The following is an 18,188-nucleotide window of genomic DNA, read 5'->3' on the forward strand; positions in this document are numbered from 1 at the left end:
CTGTGTTCACTTTACACAATTGGGACAGTAGCTGCCGCCACACAAGCTTGTGGGGGAAGGGGTGCAGGGGGAACTGTAACCCATATGAAGGACATACAACCCAAAAAACCCTGGAGGCCAATAACGAATCTGGCCTTTATCCAGCCATTCATGCCCTTGCTAAAAGCGACAAGCAGCTAAGCTCTTGGTTCCTGTAGATGGAGCTTGATTGTGGCCATATGTATTTCCTGTAAGCTTTCGACCTCCAGCGGCCAAGTCATTGTTTGACTAGGGCAGAAGCGCTTCTCTCAGCCCCAGCAGTAGCCTCTCTAATCCTGAAAGAGTGGGTGCCGTATATAGAGGGGTTCAGTCCCACTTGCACTAAAGAGAGCTTGATGAGCTCATTGAATTGAAATTTGGAGAGGGGGACCTATCAGCATGTAATAACCACATGTCTCCCCCTCGGAGGCGAACCTATGCAAATTTGGTGCACAAAGCGGCTGGGCATATGAACCATTGTCCCTTGCTTAATTGGTCAGTTTTTGAACTTAGCAACTTATTAGCGATGTGCATATCAATAATACATGTTTATTTGCGCCGCACCTATGTCTTCTCCAGATCAAGCTCCCAGCAACTGCTTGAGGATAACACAGAAATGGGGCATCTAGTGTCCACCTTAACGGGACGTGTTTACGCCCAGCCCCTTAACGCCTTAGAGATCATGAAGTCTTGGGCAGGATCTGTTTTGTTATGCAGCCACACCATAAAAGAAATGCCAGCTAGTGTCAATGCCATGCTCGCTTTTGATGCCCCAATCAGGTATCTGCTCCACATGAAATTAAAAATCTCATCTGTCTGACCTGAAGAAGTAGTTCTAGTGTTCAAACCCAGGAACAATTCCAATGCTTGATACACCCTTCTCATGCATGGCACCAGGGAAGCTTCTGCTAGTCCCATTATCCCAATTCGACCATCTACCAAGCAGAAGGGGGACAAGTAGTTTTGTTTAATTGAGCATGCAGGGCCAAGTCTCTAAAGTGACGCCATTGAAAACGGATTGAAGCATCTGCCAGATCATGCCTGGAACATGCTGCGCCCGAAACAATATGTAATTCTCTAAACATCTCCGTACCAATCTGTACAAGAGTTTAACTGCCAGCAGTGAAGAGAAGCTTTACAATTAATCACCTGCACCCCCCTAAGGTTGTCACACCAGAACACGGTATTGCGGCCCGATAGGCAGTGGGACCATAATTCCAGGGATAAAGTTATGGAAAAAGTTCTAGTATGAGCAAATTCCTCACTAGGTCATTGCGCTGCCACTCTACCAGCCAGAGAGTGGTGCACCAATCTCCTGGAAGAAAGCCCCAAAGCCATGGGCCCCTGAGGCATCAGTGTGAAGCTGTAACATTAGATTTGATACTTGAAAACTAGAACTCCGTTAAACTCTTGCAAAAATTATTTTCAAATCTGAAGATCCCCTCGGATGTCAGCCGCAGCCGTGCGTGCAGTCTCAGCCGTGGCCAGTTGTAATGTTCTGTAGAAGATCTAGCTCATCGGTATGACCCAGCATGTAAAGTTAAAGGAACCTAACAATGATTGTACCTAGTGCAGTCTACTGGCTGAATTAAGTGTGTAGTTAATGGATGACTCCAGTATGATGATCTTCTCCTTGGGTAACCGACAGTATCCTGCAATGATGTCTATTTCAATACCCAGGATGGAGAGACATGCTGCCGGCCCTTCTGTTTTTTGATGTGCTGCCGGAACCCCCATCACAGCAAATAGAGCATTAGCTCCAACAAGAACATCTGAGCAAACTGATGATGAGGGCAGGCTAAATAACAAAAAGTCATCTAAGTAATGGGCGATGCCAGCGTGGCCCTTTCGTGCTTGTACACACCAATGCAGGAAGGAGCTAAAGTGTCCGAAATACGCGCATGACACTGAGCAGCCCATTGGGAGACATTGGTCGATGAAATACTCATTCTCCAATTTAAAACCCATGAACTTGAAGGATTCTGGGTGAAGCAGGAGGAGCTAGAAGCCATATTCTACATCGAGTTTAGCCAGTAGGGCCCCTATTCTATATGTCCTGACCAGTGCCAGTGCGTCCTCGAAGGACTGGTATGACACTGAGCTATGGCTTGCGTCTATGGCATCATTCACTGAAAAGCTGAGGGTGCGATAGGTGCTGAATAAATCAGAATTTCCCTGCTGCCATTTTGGGGATTACACCTACTAGGGAGATAATTAGGTTCAGGAGCGGAGGGGAAGGGAAAGGTCCAACCATGCATCTCAGGCGAACTTCCGTGCTCATCTTGTCAGCCAATACCTCCGGGAGAAGGGAGGACAACCTCAGGTTACAATAACCAACACACAGAAAACAGTGCTGAGAGGTGCTTAATAGGTGGATAATCAATGTAAAAAATCACTACAAATCATGACACAATACATATACAACAGTCAGACCAGCAATGATTTGATAGAAATATTTAATAACTCAGTGTATAACAAATGAATGCAAAAATGCTAAAACCATTCAAAAATCAGTGTAAAAGCAGGATTATCCAACCACTGGAACATATATGAATCACAATTCGACTAGTATGACTTGTTAAATGGAGATAAAAACATAAAGTTAAAATGACTAGAAATTAAGCTTCAAAATAGCAAAGGATCCACACTCATATTTCCAAAGAGTGATATTCGTTATATTCCTTCAATAGCTGCTTGTAATTGGTAGCAATTTCAGCATGTATATATATCAAATCTGGCGTTGAAGAAGTTTGTGACAGACTTAAATCTTATAATGTCCTTATGACAGAGCAAATGGCCATAACAACCTGCGGGAGTTGATAACATAGACTCCTTAATAGCAGTATAAATGCCAGTCTGTTATATATGACACTCACGTTCGTCTGGATGCTTCAGGCAACCGCAGGGTAGATAGTGATTCCAAACCGCTTCCCTGGGTCAAAGTTGTCTCTCCAATTACAGCATAGATGGTATATCATAATCAGTGTTAATGGCACAAAATACTGCGCTGATATAGTCCATTCAAATAGTTGAAGCAATCACCAGGAAATAAAAATAGCAGTCTGCTTTCTGTGTCCAGATCACTTCTCAGAAAGGCAGCACAAATACTGGAGATGGAACATGATCAGCAGTAATAAATGAGAAGCTGCACTTGTAACCTCTGTTTGGTCAAAGGAATTAAAAGCTATAAAAAGCAAATCCAATAGTGTGGTCCTATGAATGACACATTTTGTCTGCAAAGCTCACTTTTTTGAAAAAAAAAACATAGGAAAGTGTTGTTGGGGGAAAGTTGTGTATGTCGGGTGCACTTGCGGCTGAGGGGTAGTTTTATGTCTGCAGCTATCGTTTAAAATAAATATTGTCCGCTGCGATGGTTGTGGTTCCAAAGCACCTAGGTTTTATTCGCAAAGTATATTAAAAGGCAAAGTTTGGTATACATACGCGTGCGACAGTTAGCACCAATTCAAGCTTCAATCAGAACTCTCTGGGGTCCAAAACACAGAGCTCAACAATGTATACACTGTACAGTTGTAAAAGTAGTTACATCCCAGAGATATATAGCTACAGTCGTAAGGTCTTCATTCATTGATTGAATGTTCTTGCACTCTCAGGTACTCGACGTGGCATTCTTAGATTCCTCTGGTCATTGTTCTTGAAACTACCAACTGTCCTTTGCTCAGGCTCCCGCCTCTAGACCTGTATAATTATTTTTTTGTGACCCCTGTGTACTAGCTATTTGATGTATGAAATAGTGATATTGTTTATAAATTGCGTTCTCAAGGTGCGCAATGCTACACAAATAACACCGGAAACATTCTGATAAAATTGCGAGCAGATTTATACCAAACTCGATGTATGGCAGATGTTGAAAACATTTTTTAGCTTTTCACCACATTATATTTTACATTTTACACAAGCAGTGGACAGTGTGGTAATATAAGACGGACTGGGAAAGGGATGAGGTGCGGGCAGGGAGATGGAGATAGAAAGGAACAAAGAGAATAGAAGTAAGAGGGCAAAAGATATGGAGAAACAATGAAAGAGAGGGAAGAATAAAGACAAGCTGAGAGGTGAATGCAGGAAAGATACAGCAAATATAATCCATAACATGGAGAATACAAAATACAATAAGCAAAATACAGTCTGCAAGATACCATTCTATTTCCACAAAACATTTTGTTTTGTTTGTTTTTGTGGAACAAAACATTTTGTTTTGTGGAACTACAGGTCCCAGTCAGCCATGGGTGTCAGGGTATGTTGGCACTTGTGGTTCTCCAAGTGCCAACATGCCCTACCTGCCATGGGTATGCTGGTGCTTGTAGTTATACAAGTATCAGCATGCCCACACTATTTATGGCCTCCTGGCTGGCTGGGACTTGTAGTTCCTCAAAACAAAATGGCGTCTGTCTGTTTTTTTCACCTATAATCGCTGTTATTATCCTACACCCACTGCCCAGGGGTATAGGAAGAGCCCTAGTGCTATCATCACTGGGCTGGGTGTCCCTAGAGGGGGGTCCGCTAATTTTTTCGGTGGATCCCACTCCCTAGGGAATCCAGCCCAGCACTGAACAGCCTGGGGTTGGTTGTCATTATAGCAGGGGGACCCCTGCTGCATTTCCCCCTGCTATAGTGCCGCCAACCCGGCTGGTTTGCCTAGTGCTGATTCCTTGAAAATCGGGGGGACCGCATGCAAATTTTTTCCCTGATTTTCACAGAACCAGCAGTAGTCTGGCAGCACTGAATAGAGGGGCACCCTACGCTTTTTTTTTTTTTTTTTTTTTAAACTTTGATCTATAACAGTTTTTACAGATGCTGGAGTTCCGGCTAGATGACAGAACAGTGTAACAGTGATGTGTTTATACAACACGCTGCTAGCAAGCAGTGTGTTGTATCTGGCGTGTTTTAAAGTAAACTCTCCTGAGTTTAAACAAACAGTCGGAAGTTTGATCTCTATCGATTTTGGAAATAGCAATTTTGACAGAAGCACAACTCTGGCGATTTTACATGAAATCTCAGCTTCATACATCTGTGAGTTTCAACTCTCCCGAGAAAATCGCTGGATTTACAAAATCGGAGCTTGATACATTTACCTCTTGGTGTTACATTAAAAATAATAGAGTGTCACGCTCCGGTCCCGCATATGGGTACCTGTCTCGTTACCTGCCTCGCACAGACCATGAAACTGGCATATCCTGGCATTAGGCTCATACCATACGTTACTCTGCAGTCAGATCTGTGTAGGTGCAGACTCTTCCCTCATTGGCTATGGGATTATGGAGCACTATTTAAACCTCCTGGATTCACCTGTCTGATGCCTGTTCTTCAAGCTCACTTCCTGCAGCCTGTGGTTCTGTTTCCTTTCTTCCTTGTGGTTTGCGTTTGTTCCTGACAGTCAGTTCGTGGCCTGTGTTGAACTACCGCTGTTCCAAGTATCTCTATTACCATCTTCTGAGTACTACACTGTGACAGCCTCGGTTCTCTCATCGCTACCTCTCAGAGCTGCTACTGCTCCTGTGACTCCTCAGCTGTGGTCCTGAGTTACCACCGCTACTTCAGTCTGCTCTCAGCTCGTTCCCTGTGTTGAACTATCGCTGTTCCAAGTATCTCTATTACCATCTCCGGAGTACTACATTGTGACAGTTTCGGTTCTCTCATTGCTACCTCTCAGAGCTGCTACTACTCCTGTGACTCCTCAGCTGTGGTCCTGAGTTACCACCGCTACTTCAGTCTGTCCTCAGCTTGTGGCCAGTATAGAATTACCACTGTTCCAAGTATCTCGGTTACCACCTGCTGAGTACTACATTGTGTCAATACTGATTCTCTCTCTACTGCCTCTAAAGCTTCTACTGTTCCTGTGACTCCTCTGTTGCAGTCCCGAGTCACCACCGCTGCATCCACCTCTGTGGCCGACATTGTATTACCATAGTTCCAGGGTCTCTACCACTTACCTTCTGGTACCAGTGTCTGCCTCCTAGTATCTCCTCCACATCATTCTGCTGTCCACTCACTCGCGGGACTGCAACCTACAGGTTTGGTGCCGCTAAGACCATACTTCCTTGTGGTGGTTTCTGGTGAAAACCACCTTTCTGTTAGACTCCGCACCCATGAGTGGGCCTAGCAATGCCCAGCAGAGCCTTGGCATCCAATATCCAGCCTTGTCAACCGTGACATAGAGATGGCTTAGCATGTTTCCATTGGTTCAGGTTTCAGGACAGTCTGGTATAATGCAGGTCACTGGTCAGTTCAAGCTATGCCCTCCAAGGGTGGGGGTCAGCTCTCCAACAGCTGCATCTTATCTTCCCGCCGAATAACTAGTTCAAACTGGTCTATTTGCATTACACACACAATACCATTCTGATCATTTATCTCCTATAATCCATAACTTGCATACGCAAGGTGTGATCTCTTAGCCGATAGAAACGGACGTCTGAGGATAAATATAGGATTAGAATGATACTAGACATGATATGCTTCCTGTATCCTGAACCTTAGATCTCAATAAAGTGCTTGTAACATTATTATATTTCACTATAAATTTTACCAAATCTGACTATAAACGACTATGTGTTGGAACTATTTTAAGGTGAACTATTTAAAAGTGAATGTGTGAGTGTAAGTGTATGTGTGCGTTATTTATCCATGCGATTGCGTCATAACTAGAGATGGGTGGGCTCGGTTCCCCGAGATCCGAATTCATCCGAATTTAGCCTATCCTAGTACCGAGCCAAGCGGCTGCTCGACTCGGTACTCTCCCGCCCGTTCAGAATCGAAATCAAAGCAAAACGTCATTGTGACGTATTCAATTTCTGAGCTCGGTTCTCGCGAGATTTAAAAAGCATAAATACCAGCCTCCACATCAATCCATCGCCATTTGACAGAGGGAGAAAGCAGGGTTAGGTCACACAGGCTATATTAGCGCAGGGACAGAGCATTAATTGGACACATTATTGTTTCTATTCAATACCATTCTAATCTTAATACCAGTTGTTACAGCAGTAAGAGGAGGATAGAGGAGGGTTTTTGTTCAATTTCTGGCACTCCAAGTGCTTTTGGGGTGTTCCCCATTCTTTTGCATTAATTTTTCTGGCTGTCAAAAGTCCTATTTGTCAGCAGTCTAAAAAAATATTTAGCACTCCAAGTGCTTTTGGGGTGTTCCCGAGTCTTTTGCATTAATTTTTCTGGCTGTCAAAACTCCTATTTGTCAGCAGTCTAAAAAAATATTTAGCACTCTAAGTGCTTTTGGGGTGTTCCCCATTCTTTTGCATTAATTTTTCTGGCTGTCAAAAGTCAGATTTGTCAGCAGTATAAAAAACAATTTGTAGCACTACAAGTGCTTTTGGGGTGTCCCATATTCCCCAGTGTTTTACTGTAATTTTTCTGGCTGTCAAAAGTCATATTTGTCAGCAGTATCTAAAACAATTTGTAGCAATACAAGTGCTTTGGCCTCATTATAATGGATTCAAAGCAGTCCACATATGAGCAGAATCAGCAACCAGGTTCTGTCACCAGTCCTGATGGTAGTGTTCCCAGTACATCATCTGGGAAAGGCGATGTCAAACTACACAGTCTTTTGAAATCAGGCAAAAAAAACACACACAATATTTTTTTACCGTGTTGAAGCAAAAAAGAAGTGTAACTGAGGTAAAGTTAACTGCCGATAAATTTTTTTTTGCCAACATGCCATTCTACACACGCAGTGGCAAAGAGAGAATGAGGCCTTCACCTTTCTCTATTAGTGGCAGATCCAAAAATATTACCGAGCCTACAAGTGGTGCCCAACTACTGTTACGCGTCAAAGCCGAGCTGCAAGATAACAGTAAGGCATTAGGGGATAATGTATGCTCTGAATCAGAAATGACACCAATCCCTGTGGAGAGTCCATCCAACAGTGGTATGTCTAAACGTGAGCATTCTGATAATGTACCCATAAAGAAGGGCCCTTTCAGCAGCTCTGCTGATGTGTGCCTGAACAGCCCGAGTGTAGCCGGTGATACACAAATTGAGGATGCCACTTTTGAATTAGAAGAGGATGAGGGGGAGATTTGTGTAGGCAACGAGGGCGCTGATGATGTTGATGATTATGATGCAGACAGATGCCAAACTACCTTGGACCATTTATTTTTTATATTGTTCAGTCTATCCTGGCTGCTTTTTTTCTATTTTACTCCTAGTGGAGAGGCGATCTAATGCAGACGGATACAAAACTACCTTGGGCCATTTATTTTTAATATTGTTCAGTCTATCCAGGCTGCTTTTTTTCTATTTTACTCCTAGTGGAAAGGGGATCTGATGCAGACAGATACCAAACTACCTTGGACCATTTATTTTTAATATTGTTCAGTCTATCCAGGCTGCTTTTTTCTATTCAACTACACGTGGAGGGCGGGGGGGGGGAGGGGGTCACAGACAGCCACCAAACTACCTAGGTCCATTTATTTTTTATATTGTTCAGTCTATCCAGGCTGCTTTTTTTCTATTCAACTACAAGTGGAGGGGGGGGGGGGGCTATAGAGACAAAAACCAAACTGCCTTTGTCCATTTCTTTACATATTTAACTATAAGTGTAGGGTGTAATATACATCCAAAGACAATGGCTGCATTGCCAATATGCATAGATGGAGAGGAAGACAATCTGGTTTGTGTGTAGAGTTAATGAAGTCCTACCTACCAGGAATTAAACTGTTTTTTTGATAATTTATTAGCTTTACAATTACATTACTTATACAAGAAACAGATGGAGCACTAAATTTGGTTATTTTATGCCCAAAAATATTAATTTTCCAACAAAATAGCAAAACCAAACAAAACCAAAACCAAAACCAAAACCCGCAATGGCGGTTTTGCAAAACCAAAAACCAAAACACGACGGTAATCCAGATCCAAAACCAAAACCAAAACCAAAACACAGGCGTCAGTGAGCATCTCTAGTCATAACATGTGGCGTACTAATTGCAATCGCACAGTAAAACAATATTAATCAATTTGATTTACTTCATCCAATTATTTGACTTCGACAGGGGTAAGTGGGGCCAGCAATGTAGGTCGCATCCCCTGCCCTCCCCAGGCTCCCACTTTGATATCAAAAGAGCAGAATGAAGACCTCTTCTGAGAAGAGCATGAGCATTAGGACCATGCATCATATAGTGTATGCTTGGAAGACCCCGCATCCCCCCTTCTGCTCTATTGAAAGCAGGCTGGTGGTCCAGGAGGTGAGAATGTCATTGGCCCAAATTTAACTGTGGCACCAGGTAATGCACTGTTCCCCCCTGAACACTGTGGCCCTGAGTTGTATGTAAAAACCCTGAATCTCAAGGTCATGGTGCGTAGGGTTCTCAGCTGGTACTCCTGTCTCTGAGCTTCTCCCTACTCCCAATCATTGAGGGTCATTTATAAAATGACGGAGTAACACAGAAGTCCGGCAAAAACCAGAATGCTTTGTTAAGTGGTGGAATCACTAAAATGAGATTATGTTTTGCAGATATTAAAAGAAGCTAAAATCAGCAAGCACTGAATTTTGACAGAGGTGACTCTAGCTTTGACTTTCAAGAGATGTTTCATATTCTTTGAATATGTCCACTCTGCATATGATGACAGCATGTATAGCAACTATCATGTGTATGTCTTACTCTGGACTTAACTACAAATTACTCTGCCCTTTTACACAGTAAATTTTGTCTATAGGTGGGAATTCTTTGCAACTATATTCTCCCAATGTGCTTTAAGCTGAATACTTTGAAGGCATTCCCAATTTTGTCCCTCACTTTGACAGCTGTCTAACCAGGGACATGAAGAAGAGGCAGCGGATATAGAGAGGTACATATACTGTAACCATGGAACAGTTACAGTTAGGTAAGTAATAGTACATAATGGTACATAGGTTAGGTAGGTAAGCGATATTTGTTTTTTTGTTACAGTGGAGTTAGGCTAATAGAGACAGATTTTCCAGTATATTCCATGATCTGTAGAGAATATAGCAAAAGTGAGGGGAAAAGGAATGCATGTCACTTTGCCAGAAGGAAAACAAATGGAATGACAGTATATGGAGGAAGGGAGAACATACCAGAAGATATTAGAGTGTATGAGAAAAATATCTTTTAAAATCTTGGTATGAATTTTTTATGTATTAACAGTATAATACAAATAATTAATTTTTTAAAATGAGGTAATGCATTGTCATTGCACACTGCTAAATGTATATTATATAATGCATCCACTCAAATACAGTGCACAGCAGCTTGCCAGAAATGCTGACACTCCCTAGCATGCTTATAAATCCATTATGCTCTGTACTTATGCTGACACTTTTGTGCAATGTTTAAGAATTAAGCCCTTCACAACCATATGGCTCATGGCACAAAACATCCACAGTTTGATTTCAGGGTCATTTAATTTCCTTAAATAGAGCAGAGTGAATCTGTCCTTATAACTCATCTGATGAGCAGGAGTTCTTCCAATCCGAATTTCAGTAATTTTTGAAGACGTATGCAATGGCATAGCTAGATATAAAACATATGGTAAATTGTTAAGGTTTGGTAAATTGCACAGTAACAGTAAACAGCATTTATACAGTGGTTTTGTACATTTATGCTTGTACAATCCGATAGTACAAATAGTGAGAGTCCTGTGTGTGTGTGTGTTTGAAAATCTTTAAAAGGGTTCTTGCAAGGTATCGCTTTATCATTGTCCCTCACATCGGTGGTATCCTAATCTGTTCAAGATAGAAAGCTGTCAAGTTATAATGTCATCGGAATTCAGGCCTGCCATGGTGCTAATTGCTCCCAGGAGAGAACCAATTGGATGGGCTAGCTATCGGAGACATACCACAACTGGCCAAGCCACATAGGATGCGTCATAACGGACAAGGCTGAAGTCAATGAGCAGGAGAAGGTATAATCGTGAGGAACAAAGCCGAAGTTGTTAAACGGGCATCTTTGAAGCACCAGTTAAGAAATAAAACTTTGCTTGTGCATAGATTGGTTGAAGTGAGGGCCTTATAAAGACTGCATACCGGTGTGGTCTCTTAGTCATAATTGACTGGACCTTTAGCAAAAGTGCTGAATGCAGTAAGTGAAATAGAATGTGCAGTTGTCAGTGTTGATGGTGCACTACCATGTGTCGTCTGTAGCTGGTATTGAGGTGGATCCTCAAAGGGTTGCTGAAAATTGTGGTGCCTCTGTCATTTGGAACAAAGACTATTACTGTGCAGTTATAAACATCTACCTGTTAGATCATTTCATGTATTGCACAAGGCTTGCAATATAAACTGATTATGGATTAATTTGTTCTTAAGGGATTAATGCAAAATATTATTGATGAAAAGATGTTTAAAAAAGGGGCAGCACGGTGGAAAAGTGGTTAGCACTTCTGCCTCATGAGTCATGGGTCATGAGTTCAATTCCCAACCAAGGCCTTATCTGTGTGGAGTTTGTATGTACTCCCGGTGTCTGCGTGGGTTCCCTCCGGGTGCTCCGGTTTCCTCCCACACTCCAAAAAACATACTAGTAGGTTAATTGGCTGCTATCAAAATTGACCCTAGTCTCTCTCTGTCTGTATGTTAGGGAATTTAGAGTGTAAGCCCCAATGGGGCAGGGACAGATGTGAATGTGTTCTCTGTAGAGCACTGCGGAATTAGTGGCGCTATATAAATAAATGATGATGAAGTTTGTAACTTTGCATCATCCTGTTTGCCTAATTATTTATACAATTCCAAAAATGTATGCAAATATATCAAAGCCACCATAAAGTATGTATTTCTAAAAAGCATGCCCTCATTTTTAAAAGTCTCCTACTTGATCAGGAATCTGCCCTCTGTACTGAATAATTTAGTGCTGGCCACTCTTGACATTGAGTACTTTGTATATTATAATTCCCTATTCAGAGGAGAATCACTGTGTTTGTAATAGACTTTTGACTACTGAGCTTCCTCCAAATAAGTCTGACATTGGCTCTGTTTGGGTATTTTCTCCAGATTCAGGCTTAATATATCTTCTCCTCTTGCGAATCTCATTATGCAGGATTATAAATCATGAATCATGAATCTGTTTTTCATTCACAATTATCTGGCTGTATTTGTTATATCAGTGAAATTGACTATGGATTGTGGTAATGTTCATTTTCTTGACTTATATAGATTTACAGAAAGCATGCTCTTTCTATACAATCCTTTTTTTTTTTTAGGAAAGATACAGACAGAAATACCATTCTTAGAGATATATTCAATTAGGATTCGCGGGTGCGACTACGCACAGCTGCGCATGCAAAGTGTCATTACGGTACCACAACAATGCAGATTTCCGTGATGTTGCGGTACCGGGACCCAGGCAGCAATGCGTAATCAGTGCCGCGAATCCTAATTGAATAGGCTCCTTAGAGCACATAGTTTGCACCCACACTCACTGTTATTTAGTTTTACATATGTTTAGTTTTTGGTAATGAAATATAATAGTAGTCAATCATGTTGCTGCTAGACAATTGGGAAATATGGTAGATTCAAAGAAAGAGGATACTGCAGGGATACCAAGACAGATTTCTACCTGCTGCAGTGTCCACTGGAGGAGATTTCTAATCTTGACATCAGCTTCAACCCAGGGCCATCTTTTCCATTGGGCACGATGGGCAGGTGCCCGGGGGCCCCACGGGCAAGGGGGCCCCATAGGCAAGGCTCTTCATAAGAATAAATAATCCTGCAAAAAAATAAATCCTGCAAAAGAAAAACTACAAGAGACACTGAGCGAGTACATTTAAAAAAAGCCAGTGCATCGGGCCCCTATAATATATATATATATATATATATATATATATATATATATATATACAAGTTAACCCGTGCATAATACTCATGCATTTTTTTGTCAAATAATGTCAGTATACCAAATTTCAGGTCATTCGGATGAGCCCTTTCTGAGAAAATAGTTTTTTCCACAGACACACACACACTAACACACGCCGCTACACATGCAGGGGCGGATCTAGAAAATGTTTGTTCCCCGGGGGGATGTCAGGGCGGGGCAATTTAGGCCCCGCCCCCTTTCAGACTTCTGAGGCTGCCGGGGGCTGCACAGTATGTGCAGGTCCGCTCGGCAGTGACAGGCAGGGACAGTGTGCTGCCCGGCTGCTCTGATTGTGTTTAAAACACAATCAGAGCAGCCGGGCAGCACACTGTCACTGCCAAACGGACCTGCACATACTGTGCAGCCGTCGGCAGCAAACCCCTGCTAGGGGGGGCGATTGCCCCGATCGCACCCCCCTGGATCCGCCACTGTACATATGTGTGTTCATGAGGTAAAATTACCTCACGAAAATGAGTTTGACCCCTCAACTCGTCAATAATTTCAGTATACCAAATTTCAGCCCTTTTTGAAGTTTTTTTTCCACACACACTAAGAATTTAGTAGGTCAGTTAACCCGTGCATGATACTCATGCATTCTAGTCAAATCAAGCTACTTAAGGTGTTAAAAACTCCCCACTGTCACCCCCGGCAACCACCAAACGCTCCCAACTGTCACTTCTCCTTCAAGAAATATATAGGTCAGTGTATAACTCTGCCCAGCAGGTGGCACTGCAGCTTGGTTTGTTTTTTTTACACACACAGACAGACTAACACACGCCACTAGACATTTATATTATAGATATATATATATTATAGGGGCCCCGATGCACTGCTTTGCCCGGGGGCCCATAATGTTGTTAAGATGGCCCTGCTTCAACCTCTGCTTCTCAAGGTAGGAACTGTCTGCAGAGCACTGATGACTCCCACTGATGATGTAATTAGCACTCCAGGAGCATGTGTATTGCAGTACAGTACTCTAACCCCTCTTCCACCAAATACTGCATTAGAGTAACCTGCTTACAGGGATGGATTGGGAGAGCAGCGTGAAGCAGTATGCACTCTGACAAAATTCTGGATGACAGTTTTACATAATTGGAACTGTCACGCCCATAATGAAGACAGCTGGGAGACTCTGTTGCTCTCTCCTAATTTTTGCAACTTTGACTATCTGATGCTGCTGGAGTCTTAAGCTCTGTTGCTGCTTGGTGGAATCCTGGAATATTAGGGCCCTGTTTGGGAAAGAAATAAGAAGTATTCACCTCCTTAAAAATTAAAATCAATAAACGTGGTTCCCATGGACCCAATTTAGTGATGTTTCCTCTCTCTTTCCTTAGCCTCTGTTCTTTTCTGGGCAATATATTCTTCAAATTATTGTTTTGATTTTGACTTTGTTGTGTGAGAGCTGGCCCTGCAACCCAGCCCCCCCTCTTTTCCTCCTTCTTTCTCTCTCCCCCTTTTCTTTTTTCTAATGTAAACCCAAGCATCAAACTGTTTCATTTGTGATTATGGCATTTCTAGTTATCTATTATCCTCAAGTGTTATATGTTGTACTTTTGCTTCTGCTCTATTTGTTCATGTTTGTTGTTTTTAATAAAAAAGTGTTAAAAGTAAAATAAATCAGTAGCAACCACATTTAATAATGTGGCCATGTCATCAAATTATTAGCCACTATGTTTAATACAGAGACCGCACATTGCATTATTAGTATCAATATAATAATATCCCTCATCAACCCACAATTGCATTGGTAGCTCCACATTTAATAAAAAAAATAGAACTCATATTAAACTAACAGCCCCTACCAGCTGTATATGTACAGCGACTTGCAAAAGTATTCAACCCCTCACAAATTCAAAAGATTTGTCTGTATTATAAATGACACTTGCACAGATCGGACTACCCTCAATTGGACATTGCATACCCCTTGTCCATCTTCGCTTGTCATATACAAGTATTAATATTACTGGCAGATATCAATATTGGTATAACTCCAGGAGGTCTATACACCATCTCCATCCATCAGTTATATGTTACAACATTAGGACTGGTAGGCTTATGATACTTACAATCTGTTATTCTGTCATTTGGACTTTATGCCCTATATTTATGTTTTATGTATCTGTATGTTTTTATATGATTACAGTTTTTAGTAATCCAATATATTGTATCCTCGAGGCTTCACAGTTATATTCATATGTATATCTTCAATATTAATAAATCTGTTTTATAATTTTATATTTAGCCATATATGGTGTAGTTATCTATGGGGAACTGCCTCTATCCTTGCAGTGTATTTGTCTAGATACTGAATAACAAGGTAGAATTATACGATACATTATCCATCATTTACAAATCAGTGAGCACAGAGATTTTCTATTCACCCTCAACTCTGTTATTAATCACTGTTAGCCCTGTTATTAATGTTCCCCCTTCACTATCCCCCCAACCATGCTATTCATCACACCTCATATATGTTTTTCTTCATATACAGTCATGGCCAAAAGTTTTCAGAATGACACAAGTATTGGTTTTCACAAAGTTTGCTGCTTCAGTGTTTTTAAACCTTTTTGGAAGATGTTGCTATGGTATACTGAAGTAAAATTACAAGCATTTTATAAGTGTCAAAGGCTTTTATTGACAATTAAATTAAGTTTATGCAAAGAGTCAATATTTGCAGTGTCGATCCCTCTTTTTGGAGAACTCTGCAATTCACCCTGGCATGCGGTCAATTAACGTCTGGGCCACATACTGACTGATGGGTGCCTGTTCTTGCCTAATCATTGCTTGGAGTTTGTCAGAATTTGTGGGTTTTTGTTTGTCCACCCGCCTCTTGAGGACTGACCACAAGTTCACAATGGGATTAAGGTCTGGGGTGTTTCCTGCCCATGAACCCAAAATTTTGATGTTTTGATCCCTGAGTGACTTAGTTATCACTTTTGCCTTATGGCAAGGCGCTCCATCACGCTGGAAAAGGCATTGTTCGTCACCAAACTGTTTTTCGATGGTTTGAAGAAGTTGCTCTTGGAGGATGTTTTGGTACCATTCTTTATTCAGGGCTGTGTTCTTAGGCACAATTGTGTGTGAGCTCACTCCCTTGGCTGAGAAGCAACCCTACACATGAATGGTCATTTTATATGATTTACTGTTTACGCTTTACTGTTGGCATGACACAGGACTGATGGTAGTGCTCACCTTTCCTTCTCTGGACAAGCGTTTTTCCAGATGTCCCAAACAGTCTGAAAAGGGATTAATCAGAGAAAATGACTTTACCCCACTCCTCAGCAGTCTAATCCCTGTACCTTTTGCACAATATCAGTCTGTCCCTGATGTTTTTCCTGGAGAGAAGTGGCTTCTTTGTTGGCCTTCCTGACACCAGGCCATCCTCCAAAAGTCTTTGCCTCATTGTGCGTGCAGATGCACTCACACCTGCCTACTGCCATTTCTCAGCAAGCTCTGCACTGGTGGTTCCCCGATCCTGCAACTGAATCAACTTTAAGAGATGGTCCCGGCGCTTGCTGGGCGTTCTTGGGCACCCTGAAGCCTTCTTCACAACTATTGAACCTCTCTCCTTGAAGTTCTTGATGATCCGATAAATGGTTGATTTAGGTGCAATCTTACTAGCAGCAATATCCTTGACTGTGAAGCCCTTTTTGTGCAAAGTAATGATGACTGCGCATGTTTCCTTGCAGATAACCATGGTTAACAGAGGAAGAACAATGATTTCAAGCACCACTCTCCTGTTTCACCTTCCAGTCTGTTGTTCTAACTCAATCAGCATGACAGTGTCACACGGCGTTCATTCGGCTTCCACAACCGAGGACTAAGACACTCACCTGTTCCCCATTGAAGTATACTTCAACTGCTGGCGTCCTAGCTTTGGCTCTGTGCATGCGCAGACCCTAAGCCTTTGTGTCCTCTGTATTTTTCCCATTGGTTCTCTGTTCTGGCTCCAAACTTGAAAAGGCACTTCCCCCTTCTCCTCAGTGCCTGTTGATCAAGTTACCTGTCTGATTAGACTCTGTCTGTCTTCTATACGTTTACTTGGATCCTCAACGCCTCCTTGTCCTCGTTATCTTGCTGGCTGGATTATCCACGCTGCACCTGTCTCCGCTGTGCTGCTATACTACGGGCTATACTGCTCAAGCTGCACTAGCCTCTGACACCTTGCTGGCTGGATCATCCACGCTGCACCTGTCTCCACTGTGCTGCTATACTACGGGCTATACTGCTCAAGCTACACTTGCCTCTGATACCTTGCTGGCTTGATCATTCATGCTGCACCTGTCTCCACTGTGCTGCTGTACTACGGGCTATACTGCTCAAGCTGCACCTGCCTCTGTTACCTTGCTGGCTGGATCATTCATGCTGCACCTGTCTCCGCTGTGCTGCTGTACTATGGGCTATACTGCTCAAGCTACACTTGCCTCTGATACCTTGCTGGCTGGATCATTCATGCTGCACCTGTCTCCGCTGTGCTGCTGTACTACGGGCTATACTGCTCAAGCTGCACCTGCCTCTGTTACCTTGGTGGCTGGACTGTTCCCGCTGCACCTGTCTTCACTGTGTCATTATATTACAGGCTGTATCGCTCAAGCTACACTTGGCCCTGTGACCCTGCTGGCTGGACTGTTAACGCTGCTTCTATCTTTTGTGCCACGACACTACAGTCTGTATTGCTCAAAGCTACATTAACCCCCATTTACCAGCTAGTTGTATTGTTCACTCTGTATCTGTCTTCACCCTGCTACTTAACTAAAGAGCTTACATTCCATCCACTTTCATCGTGCTTCTATTTAACATCTTACTATCTACTCCCCTAGGATCTCGCCCGACACTCCTGGTGAAGACCGCGACCTGTGGGTGGACGCCGCTAAGTCCAAATTACCTTGCGGTAATCACTGGTGAATACCACCCGTCCGTTAGACTCCGCGCCCTGCTGGGAGCAATGTAAATATTGGGCAGATCAAAGAATCCAGTGTACCAACCCGTGACAGACAGAGTGATCTCCACCTTGTCTTCGTCAGCACTCTCACTTGTATTAACGAGAGAATCACTGACCTGATGTCAGCTGGTCCCTTTGTGGCAGTGCTGAAATGCAGTGGAAATATTGGTTTTGGGATGAAGTTCATTGTTTTGGCAAAGAGGGACTTTGAAATTGATTGCAATTCATCTGATCACTCTTCATGACATTCTGAAGGATGTGCAAATTGCCATCATAAAAACTGAGGCTGCAGATTTTGTGAATAATAATATTTCTGTCATTCTCAAAACTTTTGGCTATGACTGTACACCCCTGTATTTCATTACCCCTTGCCACTGCCCCCTCCCAGGAATTAATCA

Source organism: Mixophyes fleayi, chromosome 1 (assembly GCF_038048845.1).
Source record: "Mixophyes fleayi isolate aMixFle1 chromosome 1, aMixFle1.hap1, whole genome shotgun sequence".
In the NCBI taxonomy this organism is placed as follows: Eukaryota; Metazoa; Chordata; class Amphibia; order Anura; family Limnodynastidae; genus Mixophyes; species Mixophyes fleayi.